The sequence below is a fragment of the Diceros bicornis genome, chromosome 29 (genome assembly GCF_020826845.1).
Source record: "Diceros bicornis minor isolate mBicDic1 chromosome 29, mDicBic1.mat.cur, whole genome shotgun sequence".
Lineage (NCBI taxonomy): Eukaryota > Metazoa > Chordata > Mammalia > Perissodactyla > Rhinocerotidae > Diceros > Diceros bicornis.
Window position 1 is genome coordinate 25,597,000 of NC_080768.1, and position 13,490 is coordinate 25,610,489.

Genomic DNA, 13,490 nt, shown 5'->3' on the forward strand with positions numbered 1-13,490 from the left:
GATCTACTATCACCTTCCCCTTCCAAAATCTTCCCTGGCCCTCAAAGTCTAGCTTCTTCCTCTTCCACAAAGACATCATGGTCAGCTCTAGATAAGAATAATCTCTCCCAGTATTACTGTATACTGCGTATTTATTATCTCTATCACTCTTAGGGCATTTCTCCTGATACCGTCTTGAACTCTCTACTCTATATAAGTTCCCAACTAGATTAGAAGCTCCTGGAAGGCAGGAACTGAAATTTGACCTACCTTTATATATATCATAGTGCTTAGGATAGCACTGAACACAGAGCAGTCACTCCATAATTAACTGTAGAACCAATGAATCAATGAGCTGTTTCCTCAGCTCTCTCTGCAAGACAACAATACTTTACTCCAGACAAACTGGTCCTCGAGTCTTGGGTCATAAATTGTAAATACCCTGTTGGGGCCATTAGGCTCTCAGAGGAAAGCAGGGCTGAGACCAAGCTTTTCCAGTTGTGTTTTGTATTTCACAATTTCCTGCCCTAGCGGAGGCCTGTTTTAGGGATATACCTGAAGCATGCAATAGTCACATTTTTATAACTAAAATCAGATATAAATATTGTAAATTATTCTCCTATTATAAATACTTCAGAAGACAGAGTATTAAAAAGGAAAGCATGAAACTCTGCTTTAAATATCTAATACATACTCAAACTGTAATTCTAGAGTGAGAATACAAGTTGCTCAGGACAGTTCAAAGACTTTATTATACTTACTTATAAAATACATAGATTTTTTTTTACCTTTTAATACGTGATACTTCAAACTTAACATCTACGTACTATTTTCAAGTACAAATTATACTGCAAACTTATATGATAAAAACTGTCATTTAACAATTGCTCTTTAAGTCCTAGAGAAGCATTTTGCTCTCTAAAATGTACTAAATATAGTCTTGTAATTTTAACTTACCCTGCACAACTATTTTCAAACTCTTTTTTCCACCTGGTGCAAAAATAAACTCCAACTTACTTTATATTGCATTGTCATAAATTTAAAATTATAGGAATTGGGGCTAATTAGGTTTACTGAATATGCACAGTGCCCCCAAACCTCAAATTATTTCAATTTGCACTAATAGCTGAAAGGTACTAACCTGAGTCATCTTGTGAGCACAGGAAAATTACTTCTTGTCTTTGTGAATCACGGCTGTTTTCACCCCCCGAGAGTGACAGCTTCTTCTCACGACTCTCAATGTGTAATGTAAGTGCAAAGACGCAGGACTGAGATCAAACAGCGAGGTCTTTCACATGCTGAACCACTTTGTGTGAGTTGGTGAAGGGAATACAGGCCTTACTAGGAAAAAAACGAATAGTAAGTGTCATTTTGCACAATAAAGATATTGAACCAGCTAGGTTGACCTCTTGACCTACGCATAAATTACCCAGAGAAGAAGGGATTTGAAAGAACTGGTAATATGTGGAGTATGCCAGAACTGTAAGAGCAGTTTCTGAATTAATTCTTAAGCTTTCTGTAAAATATACAGTACTTTCTCCCCTAATTAAATTGAATGATTTCGGCTTGTTCCCGGAGGAATTACAAGCACTGAGAGTCAACTGTGAATCCAATGGCTTAATTAAATGTATACTAAGTATTTAAGACAATATTACTAAATTGTATTAAATCATTGCAGTACAATTTAACTGCTCAATGTTTGTTCATGTTGTCAGCTACTTCCACGTCACTTTGACAAGTGTTCCTAGTTATTCTTCATTGCTCACATTTATTTATTTTTATTTTTTCATAATAGTGTGGGTCTAAACCCATCAAAAGACTCTTAGTTGCTAAAAAACCAACAGACTTTGTATGCCAAAAAGCACTTTGTAACATGGAGGTCTTGGGTTATAAAATGAGGTCTGGAGAGGTGCCTGGTGTGGTAGGAAAAGCCAGTCCTGTAACATCTTGGGCCTTTGGTTCCTTATCTGTAAATGAGGCAAGGGGACCTTAATCTAGACCACAGTTCTCGACCAGTCTCCCTAGTCTTCATATCCTTTGTGTGGACACCTCGCTGCCACACTCTGTACCTCTTACTACACACAGTGGTTCTCAGGATGGTGGGGTGGGATGCATGTGGCTTCCCCCGACTTCTCTCTGCTCCCCACCCCACCCCAACCTTGGTCCCTATTTAAGAATCACTGATCTAGGTGTGCTTTGGAAAGCTTCTCTCTGGTCTTCAGAATATGCATATACATTTTAACCCCAGTCTCTCAATCATAGGCAGGTATAGGATCTGCACCACTGAGAGCCACAAAGTTGACTTTTTAGGAAGAACATTTAAGAAGGGTCCTGAAAGAGCCTTTAGTCAAAGGATCTCATCTTTCCTCATGCAATTGTAGAGCCTGCCTTAATCATAAAGGAGATGATGTTTGTTTACTGAGTCCCCGTGCCAGTCCCAAAACTAAATGCTCTCCACTTGGACTTGCCCTTCCTTGCCCTGACCTAGGCGCTGCACTGTCACCAGCCAACTTGAACATCTGTGCACCTGTCCTTCAGGCATTTGTGCCTAAATGAATTAACCCACTTAGATACGCTACTGAAGACCAAGTCTTCAGTGCCTTAGTCAGTAATAGGAGCTAAGGAAAAGAATTTTGGATAGTGCAGAAGGCATATGTGAGCTACTTCAGTGGGGGCAGAGTGGGAAAGCTTTTCTATATGCCAAAATCATACCCCTAAACACCGGTTCATATAATTGGCTTTCCTTAAGTTTTCTAAATTATGATCCAAATTTACCTCTGTCGAAAATGTATGAATCATATTATCTTCTCCAAGAAGTTGCTGGGCAAAGACAAAATACGTCTAGTATCTATCTATAAAAAAGTTGAATTCAAATGAGTCCTTTTACTATATCGGCCAAATAGCTCTGGAGTATTTAGTTTTAAAAAAACATGCATTTCTTCTTTTCTCCTGGAATGAACGGGAAACCATCTTCTAGGGCAAAGGTTTGTAACTCAAACCTGAAATTTTGAGGTTAGCCATGTGTATGTATTTTCCTGGGAAGGGGGTCGGCACTTCAAATTATGGCTCAGAGGCAAAGTCAGTCTTGGGGAACAAATAATTTCTGTATTAAATTAAAAATACACATTCATTCATTCAACAAATATTAATTAAGCCTCTTGTACATGTAAGGCACTAGGGATAGAGATAAAACAGTCCCCACATTCAGGAACCCAGAATTTAATAAGGGAAACGTAGAAAGAAATAGAAAATTCAAATATGGTGGAAGCTGCACTTTTGGGATGGATACATCCTGAGAGCTTCTGAATCTCCAAACTTATGCTGTGCCTTATTTAATCCTAATATTAATCATGTGTGTGTGTGTGTGTGTGTGGTATATATTAACCCTATTATAAATTACTAAACGTCTTGGACCTTTAGGTCATTCACAGGTATTCAAAACCACAAATGCCAAGGGCCCACATCTGGGTGATGAATATTATGATCCAGGTGTGCACAGGTGCTGTGGGAGCACACAGGAGAGTAACCTCATCCAGCCTGGAGTAGGGAGGGGCAGTGAAGGCTCTCTTGAGAAGCTGACATCCAAGCTGGAGCTCGGAAGACAATAGGGGTAAGTCAGGTAAAGGAGGAGTGGGTGATTCCAGGCATAGGAAACAGCAAATGCTAAAAAGAAAAAAAAAAAGACTGACTACAATCTTTTTGACTTTGATACAATCTCTTCAAGTAGTCATGCACCAAGCAGTGACATTGTGGTTGACAACAGACCACATATACAAGGGTGGTCCTATAAGATTAGTACCATATAGCCTACGTGTGTAGTAGGTTTGTGTGAGTACACTCTATGATGTTCTCACAACGCTGGTATCTCCTAACGATGCATTTCTCAGAACATATCTCCGTTGTTAAGCGACTCATGACTGTAAATTAATAACAACAACAATAGCAAGACACACACACAAACATATATTAATTATTTACTCTTGTCCAGGCCGTTATAAGCATTTAACATATATTAACTCATTGAATCTACCCAATAACTATATGAAAAAGAACTACTGTGTCCCCCATTTTACTCTGACAGATAAAACTGAGGCTCAGAGAACATAAGTGACTTTCCAAAGTTACATAGCTAGTAAGTGCCAGGGCCAGGATTTGAACCCAGAAAGTTAGATCCCAGAGTTCACACTCTTAATTACACAGTTGGTGGAGAGGGAGGGAGCAAGGGAGGACAGGTGGGTGCTGTAACAGCCTGGAAGAAAAGGTAGGAGTCAGACCACACAGGGCCTACTTTAGCATTCTAAGGAGTTGGGATTTTATCCTGAACGTAATGGGGAACCACTGAATTATTTCAACAGGAAAAATGACAAAATTTGATCTAGGTTTTAAAAATCGCCTCTGGCAATAGTGTAGACTAGTATTGCCTGGCCAGGTTCACAGTGAAGACAGAGAAAGAACCTGGTTAAATACTTTAGACAAAGCATGATTAAGGATGTAAGGGCAAATACAAGAGATATTAAGGAGGAAGGATCAAACTAATAGGACCTGATGACTGATGAAGAGGTAAGGCAAAGAACACACTAAGAGGATGGAAGCAGTGATAATAATAAGGCTGATATAGTAAGATGTACCACCGCCATCTTAAAATACAGTGGAAGAGAGAATGGAAGGCAAATAAAAGGAAACTTTGGACTATAGAAACTCTGATAAACCCTTGTGGAATGCATGTGACTATATCAAAGCAAGTTACTTAAGATTTATGCATCTGCAGGAAATAGGATATAAGAAGGACTAGATGTGCGTAACTGACTTTGAAATGCCTCAGTGATCAGTAACACGTGATATTTTATAATGACATGGGCTGTTTGTATATATTCCTTACTTTCTGTAATCGATTGCAGCATTTTCCAGAGAGAGACAATGTATCTTATGATCTCTGGGTGTTTGCTTGGTATTGTAGTTGACACAGTGCTCACCAAATGCCTGCTGTATAAATATGTGAAGAAAGGAACAGAAGAATAAAAAGAGGGCCCTTCAGATGGTGCCACGGCTCACCATCAGAGGGAGGGTTCGGGCTTGGATATATTGTTTCTGCAGTATCTGAAGGACAACAAAGTAAGATGGATATGAAGCCCAGGACTAGAGATGAGTTAAAAATCATGATTGTCTTAGGACTTGGCAGTTAGGACCGTGGGAATGGATAAAATCAAAAGCGATTGTGCAGAGTAAGGAAAAGAATGAGGTTGGAGAGTGGAGGATCACCCATATTTAACCCCCATACATGTTCGTGCTAGAGGAGAGGTTAGCCATGTGCTGCCAATAGAGCTCTACCATAATTAAGTCTAATTCAGGAAATACTGACTGAGCATCTACCAGGCAACAGTTGCTTTGGCAGCTACGAGAAGAGCAAAAGATGGGCAGTCCCCACTCTCAAGAAGCTATAGGCTAATACAAGAGTAACACAGAATAATAGCCGAATGACAACAGTAGGTAGTAAACATATGATTTCTTGATAATGTTAAAATCAAAAACAAATGGAGACCAGCCTTGAAAGTTCTCTGAGAAGACAGAACTAGTTTAGTCATATAAACAAAGTTTAATTTAGCTTATTTTGCAAGAATAACGACCTGCGTCATTTCTTGTTTGTGCCTCTAGAAATCATAAGCAAAACTTCAGCTGTTTCCTGGGGTTTATATGAGGTAACCACTGAAGATTCTAATATTATAATGAATCACTGTGGAGAATAGAGTCAATGCCTTCTCACTATATAAGCTGCTTTATAATAATATAGCCCTGAGCCTCATCCCATCTTTTGGTTTGAGTGCCCCTGGTTTGCAAGCTGTTTTTTTTTGGTGTGTGCACAATAATTTTTTACTAATTACTGCTTCAGTGATTCATTGGTTTTACACTGGCTATATCTGAACCTTTGACAATAAAAAAGCATAGATAGCAAGCAATATTAGCTTTTATAATTTGGAGTGACACTTTATTACTCCCTCTAAAGAGGCAAGTGAAGCAGTGTGCTGTTCTCATTAATATTCCCCACTCCACACAGAACTCCTTAATCATACACCAGAGAGATTATAGTAGAAACGGTAGGAAAAGAACAACTGGCATTTCTGATTGAAATCCTATGAAGAGAACAAACTCAGGGCTTCAAAACAACAAAATATGTAGTGCTGGGAGATGACCCTCTCTGTAATCCCAAGAAGGACCAACAGGTTACCCCGGAGTAAGTAGATGTTAAAAGAAAGTGGACAAAATGAGCAGAGTTAATCATTCCCAAAGAACACTGTGTTTTTCTTGAAAATTTCATTTAGGAGTAGATATTATCTCCAAAATCTAAATAAAGGAAATGAAGGTGATAACATCTGAGTGGAGAATGTGTGAGCACGCGTGCATGTGAGGGGCAGGGTGGTTATAGGAGGAGAAATAAAAAGCAGGAAACAAGAACTCGCAGCACAATATTGATGATGAGATCTGTTATCAAATGTTTCTCCTCCACAGGCAATGACTAGGCCATATTCATTGTAACTCTATTGCGATTTGCTTTGATTTTGTAGATTAGAGAATGCCAGAAAAGAACAAGAAAATCAAAGATGAGATTTAAGAAAAATGAAAATATAACACCCCAGGCATTGGCTGCTGGTGTCAGTTTAACAAAACCAGCTTTCAGTCTGTGTTAAGATAAAGGTAATAGGATCCCTAGCATGGCAGCTTGGAAAAAGATTGTTCTAATACAACAAAAGACAACACCAGAGGAGAAGCAGAACATTACCCATCCTCTTTTCTCTTAGGAAAGAAGGTTTCGGCAGGTCGGGTGACGAGGAATCCCATAGTCGTTTTGCTGTCAAATAGTTGTTCAAGAAGGAGCTTGTAGAGGGCTGGCCCCGTGGCTTAGCGGTTAAGTACGCACACTCCGCTACTGCTGGCCCGGGTTCGGATCCCAGGCGCGCACCGAGCCACCGCTTCTCCGGCCACGCTGAGGCCACGTCCCACATACAGCAAACAGAAGGATGTGCAACTATGACACACAACTATATACTGGGGTTTTGGGGCAAAAAAAAAGGAGGAGGATCGGCAATAGATGTTAGCTCAAAGCCGGTCTTCCTCAGCAAAAAGAGGAGGATTAGCATGGAGGTTAGCTCAGGGCTGATCTTCCTCCCCCCCAAAAGAACAAGGAGCTTGTACACAAGGACCACTGTACTCAACTATACAACTATAAATCATGTGATGACTTTCTAAGAATGGAATTAAGGGGAGAAATGTGAGGACGAATTATGTATTAGTGTGTTTCATAAAATATGTTTATAATACAATTGACCCAAAAAAGGCATTCATGGAGTTATTACTGAAAAAAAAAAATCTGATTGTATATTTGAGGTTCAGGAAGAGAGTCCATGGGCATATGAAGTATAGTAACATCTGGACTGTCAAGTATCTAATTCCACCTCTGTCTCATTCCTCTTATGTGTCTCCCCATCTCCTTCCCCATTGCCCCAGCCTGAGTAAGGCCCTCACCTAGTTGTCCAGGAGTTCCCACTCTTGTGGATTTCACAGACCTAAAAAATCTCAGAGGGACATTGGGAGAACCAGAGGGACCAGCTGATTCTTTACTTGAAGGCTAGGAGATACATATATTTTTAAAGCCTATTATTTACTGTCACCCTAATTGCATGGATGAATAGACACTTTACCCCCACAAAAGTTGGGAGGCCATAATTTCCAACTAAATAAGTCCTTTAAAATTGAATAAAATTTAGCTTTATGAAAAAAAGTGGCTAAACTTTATTTAATTTTCTCATTCCACTACAGATGGATGAAAATATCATCACAAACCAACACTGGAATAAAGAAGTGAGTTTTAGGAACCAGATTAACCTAATGGTTTCCAAACCCACCAGTCTCCCTGCTTCCACAGCCCTGTGCCCTGAAATTCGCCCTCTACAGCATCATGATGGTGATGTCACTCCCCCTCTTCAGACTTAAAGAGAAAGTCCAAATACCTGAGCATGTCACATAAAGCCCTCCATGATCTGACCCCAGCCCACCCTCCAGCATTTTCCCCTATGATGTCCCACCCCCCCTCCACGCCCTACGCCCTACCAGTGCAACTCAAAGCAGCCAGGCAACAAACCCCTTGTTACAATGGGATAAGGGCTTTGCACCAGAACGTAAATCAATCATTGCTTCTTTCTTTGAGAAACTCTTACTGTGATAAAGGAGAAAGGAGTCAGCTTTGTGACTTAGCTGATGTACATCAGGCAGAAGCTCCTTATCTAGAGCCATGACTTGAGATTCTCTGAATTCATTAGACATTTGATGTCTTCATCCTTTTTGCTCCCCTGTTCCCTCTGCCTGGGTCTCCTCTAGACTACCTGACAGACACTAGAACATATCTTTGCAGGTTCAGCTTGGGCCATATTCTCTGTGAAGCCTTTCCTGTCCCCCAGGTAGGATTCACCCTGGTGCCTCCCCTGTATGACATAGATACTCTTCAGCACTAGCACAGTGGTGGCCATTGTCTGGTTTATTTGGGCTGCCTACATCCAGCTGTACTGTTTATTAGGGAAGACCCCATAGAGTGGAGTAGGAGTGAGATGCAAGGTCTTGCCTCTCATCATAGACACTGGAGCAGGGGAATTTTCTTGTCCCCTGTCTCCTGGTGGGATGGTACATTAGTTTCCTAGGGCTGCCGTAACAAGGTCCCACACGCTGGGTGGCTAATACAGCAGAAATCTATTTTCTCACAGTTATGGAGGCTAGAAGTCTGGATCAAAGGGTCAGCAGGGTTGGTTCCCTCTGAGGGCTGTGAGGAAGCGTCTGTTCCAGGTCTCTTTTTCTTTCACTTTTAGATGGCCGTCTTCTCCCTCCCTCTTCACATTGTCTTCCTTCTAAGTGTCTGTGTCCAAATTTCCTCCTCTAATAAGGGCACCTGTCATATTGGATTAGGGCCCACCCTAATGACCTCATTTTAACTTTACTATCTCTTTGAAGATTTTACCTCCAAATACAGTCACAGTCTGAAGTACTGAAGGTTAAGACTTCAACATATGAATTTTGGAGGGAACACAATCCAGTATATAACAGATGGTATAGTGGGTTGAATGGTGGCTCCCCAGAAGATATATCTGGATCCTAACCTCTGGAACCTAGGAATGTGACCTTATTTGGAAAAAGCCTTTTGCAGTTAAAGATCTCACGATGAGATCATCCTGGATTACCCAGGTGGGCCCTAAATCCAATGACGAGTGTTCTTATAAGAGACAGAAGAGGCACAGACAAAGAGAAGGCCTCTGAAGACAGAGGCAGAGATTGGAGTTAGCCTGCCACAAGCCAAAGAATGCCTGGAGGCACCCGAAGCCAGGAAAGGCAAGGAAGGATCCTCCCCTAAAGCCTCCAATGGGAGCATGGCCCTACTGACTACTTGATTTAGGACATCTGGCCTCCAGAACTGTGAGAAAATAAGTATCTGTTGTTTTAAGCCACCACGTTTATGGTAATTTGTTAAAGCAGCCCTAGGAAACTAGTAGAGACAGCCTGGTCATATGACCAAAATTCAGTCAATTAGGAACTCTCATCCTGGACTCTGAATCCAAAGCAAGTCATTTAAAAGCAAAGGAACTGTGAGGGTGTCCAGCAGTGGCAGCCGCCCCTGGCAAGGGCAGCCGTGTCCTGGCTGGGTGATTCCTGCTAAAAGGAGGCCTTGAGAATAGAACTGAGAATTGATGGATGTAGCGCCTCCTCCCTTGCCTTATAAGGGACAATCATTACTTTCTTTTAGGCCCTATGATTCCCCCACCAGAGGGGGTTCATTGTAAGAGGGACACAATTCAGCCCACTCCACACCACCACTTTCCCTCCACCTCTCACTGTCCCCAGATCTGTACCTAGTCACTTTCCTGCATGGCCCAGGGAGACAATTACAAAGTCAAACCAGAAGGCTTACACACCAGAAGAATTATAGACAGTTGAATTCAGAAGGCAAAGATCTGGGGTAAATGTCCACATGTATGGATTCTGAGAGAGCTTGCCAAAGAGAGAGAAATATAATTTTAGACTGTGTGGAGTTTAGCAATATGGGTGCACTTACCAGAGGTTCTGGATTCACTGTGTCAACCTGAGCAAATGCAGGGGGTTCTAGGAGCTTGCTCAAGTGGCACATCAAATTCTGGACTCAGTGGTGGCCTAACCAGAATCGAGATGCCATACATTGCTGGGTCAAAGATCAGCTAAGGTATGGCAAGATGGCATGCTTCATGCCATGTAGTGACTACTGGATTTCACACCCAGGGGAGAACTATGGCAGTGATGCCTAGTGGGGCAGCAGGACTCTTCATTGGTGGCAGTGGGTCCTGGCTAGACTGACTGTTGTACCTCAAGGTCTTGGCATTTTGGAGCTGACATGGGGCACACTTATATTCCAGATTTGGTTCTCTGGCTTTCTATGCTTTCCATATCCTTTCAATAAATTCCTAGTCAGCCTACAGATCACCAGAGTCAGTTTCTGTTGCTTACAATCAGAAATCATGGATCACACAGAACTGAAAATACATTATTGTATTTATTTCTTTATGCTTGTTTATTTCCCCCAACTTGACTTTCAGCTCTTTATGAATAATGACCACACCTGACTCATCTCTTTATCCATAATGCCTCTCACTGTATCTGGCAAATATGGTGGTGGTAGATAATTATCAAGTGAATAAATGAAGCATCAGTTAGAAAGCTTTTTTTTTTTCTTTTCAGTTCATGACTTTTAGAAGAAAGAGGCAAATGATGTAATAAATTTAAAAAACTTTTTTAGGGCCGGCCCCGTGGCTTAGCGGTTAAGTGCGCGCGCTCCGCTGCTGGCGGCCCGGGTTCGGATTCCGGGCGCGCACCAATGCATCGCTTCTCCGGCCATGCTGAGGCCACGTCCCACATACAGCAACTAGAAGGCTGTGCAACTATGACATACAACTATCTACTGGGGCTTTGGGGGAAAAAATAAATAAAATTTAAAAAACTTTTTTAAATTTTTAGTTGTGGTAAAAAAACATATAACATAAAATTTACCATCTTGACCATTTTTAAGTATACAGTTCAGTAGCGTTAAGTATATTCACATTGTTGTGCAGCAGATCTCCAGAACTTTTACATCTTGCAAAACTGAAATTGCATATGCCCAGTAAACACTAACTACTCATTTCCTCCTCCCCCTGGTCCCTGGCAACCACCATTCTTTCTAAGAGTTTGACTACTTTAGATACCTCATATAAGTGAAATCATACAATATTTGTCTTGTTGACTGGCTTATTTCACTTAGCATTATGTCCTCAAGGTTCGTCCATGTTGTAGCATGTGATAGGATTTCCTTCTTTTTTAAGGCTGAATAATATTTCATTGTATGTATATACCACAACATTTATCCATTCATCTATCGATGGACATTTGGGTTGCTTCCACCTTTTGGCTATTGTGAATAATGCTGGTATGCACATGGGTGTGCAAATTTCTCTTCGAGATCTTGCTTTCCATTCTTTTGGATATATACCCAGAAGTGGGATTGCTGGATCATATGGTAGTTTTATTTTTATTTTTTTGTGACGAGATCAGCCCTGTGCTAACATCTGCCAATCCTCCTCTTTTTTTTTGCTGAGGAAGACTGGCCCTGGGCTAACATCCATGCCCATCTTCCTCCACCTTATATGGGACGCCGCCACATCATGGCCTGACAAGCGGTGCGTCAGTGCGTGCCCAGGATCTGAACTGGCGAACCCCGGGCCGCGGACCGTGCACACTCAACCGCCTGGGCCACCGGGCCGGCCCCATGGTAGTTCTATTTTTAAGTTATTGAGGAACTTCCATACTGTTTTCCACAGAGGCTGCACCATTTTACATTCCCACCAACAGTATACGAGTCTTCCAATTTTTCCACATCCTCCCCAACATGTTATTTTTCTGGGATTATTTTTTGGTAGCATCCATCCAAATGGGTATGAGGTGGTATCTCATTGTGGTTTTGATTTGCGTTTCTCTAATGACTAGTGATGTTGAGCATCTTTACATATGCTTGTTGGCCATTTTTATATCATCTTTGGAGAAATGTCTATTCAAGCTCTTTGCCCATTTTTAAAATCAGGTAATTATTTTTTTTTCTTGAGTTGTAGGAGTTCTTTTTATATTCTAGATATTAACTTCTTATCAGATGTGTCATTTGCAAATATTTTCTTCCATTCCGTAGGTTGCCTTTTCCCTCTGTTGATTGTGTCCTTTGATGCACAGAAGTTCTTAAGTTTGATATAGTCCCAAATAAGTTCTACATTTTATCCTGGGGTCTACATACTTTCAACAAGATATTTGATATGTCTAGCAAGTGTATTGTTCAGGGAAGTGGAATATTCTGATTCCCACGGGCTCATACCAGTAAATCTACTAGCCTATTTGCATTTGTTGCCATATACTCCTTCCTCCTGGAAGAGGGACAAGAGATGAACTGTCCGTACTCCTCTATAAAGCAAACTCACCACCTCTACGCTGAATCCTCTGCTCTTTTCACAGCTCAACAGCTTCCCTCCTGCAACTCTACCCCCTCTCTTCTCAATCATCAAGTTTCCCCTCACAAATGGATCTTTCCCATTAGTATAAAAATGTGCTTCAATATCTCTTAACTTTAAAAAAAGAAAACTCTCCCCAGCACGATCACAAATCACCATCCAGTTTAAGCCCTAATGTCCCTGCTTCCTCTTATGGTAAAGTTCTACAAAAGTGCTGTCTCTACTTGTTGACTTTCCTGATTCCACAACTTTCCTCTGTACTGCTGATCATCAACACCTGTCGGCCCCAGGACCACAATGCTGTACTCAGCAAAGAGTAGTCACAGAGCAGTCACAGAGCTACTTTCAAAACAAACAAAAAAGGCTTTATGACTGTTGTTCTGGTTCACATCCTCTCTTATGCAAGAAAGACGTAAAATGCTTTTGTTTTACTAATAATGCAGTGGCGTCCATGGTTTCAACTTCCACCAACCCCAAATCATTACTTTGCAGAGCGGGCAGCACTGCAGATTTCAACACTCTGCTTTGTTTTGCCCCGAAGCCTTTGTCACCACTTGAAATCTTTACTTGCAAAACTGCTGTGTCAAACAAGCTGGATTTGTAGGTGACTTTACGTCTCTGGAAACCTATTCCGTGGCAGTCATTCTTCCACTGCCCTTAAATCAAACTTGGGCAGGGCCACAGATTTTTCAGTAACTTTCTGATACTAAAATGTTCTCCAAATCACTTTATTCACAGACACTCTTACTTCTGAAACTAATATTCCCTGTCTGGCACAAAATCCAGCTGCAAATTTCATTCCAATTAGAAACTTCTCATCTCTAGCTTGGGCCTGCGGCCATGGGGAAGCCCAAGGTGGGACAGGTGGAGCATGGTGGTTTCTTCTCTTGGAGCTCCCTCCCTTATTCCAGCTCTGGCTGGAATGGCGGCTGGCGAGGAGACGTCAGGGATCTAGAAAAGTCCTTTTTGACTCGT

General features: G+C 41.4%; 1 protein-coding gene across 11 annotated transcripts in view; it reads right to left on the reverse strand.

Annotated features, from left to right (window-relative positions):
- Nucleotides 1-13,490, reverse strand: part of TRMT9B (tRNA methyltransferase 9B (putative)) — a 61,007-nt gene that overhangs the window by 24,212 nt on the left and 23,305 nt on the right. For 10 of the 11 annotated variants that reach the window (XR_009216028.1, XM_058525114.1, XM_058525120.1 and 7 more), the window contains one exon: nt 1,121-1,320. The gene's annotated coding sequence lies outside the window, so the exon portion shown is untranslated. Of the gene's footprint in view, nt 1-249; nt 353-1,120; nt 1,321-13,490 lie in introns of all 11 variants that reach the window. The other variant, XM_058525119.1, reaches the window with a different exon arrangement.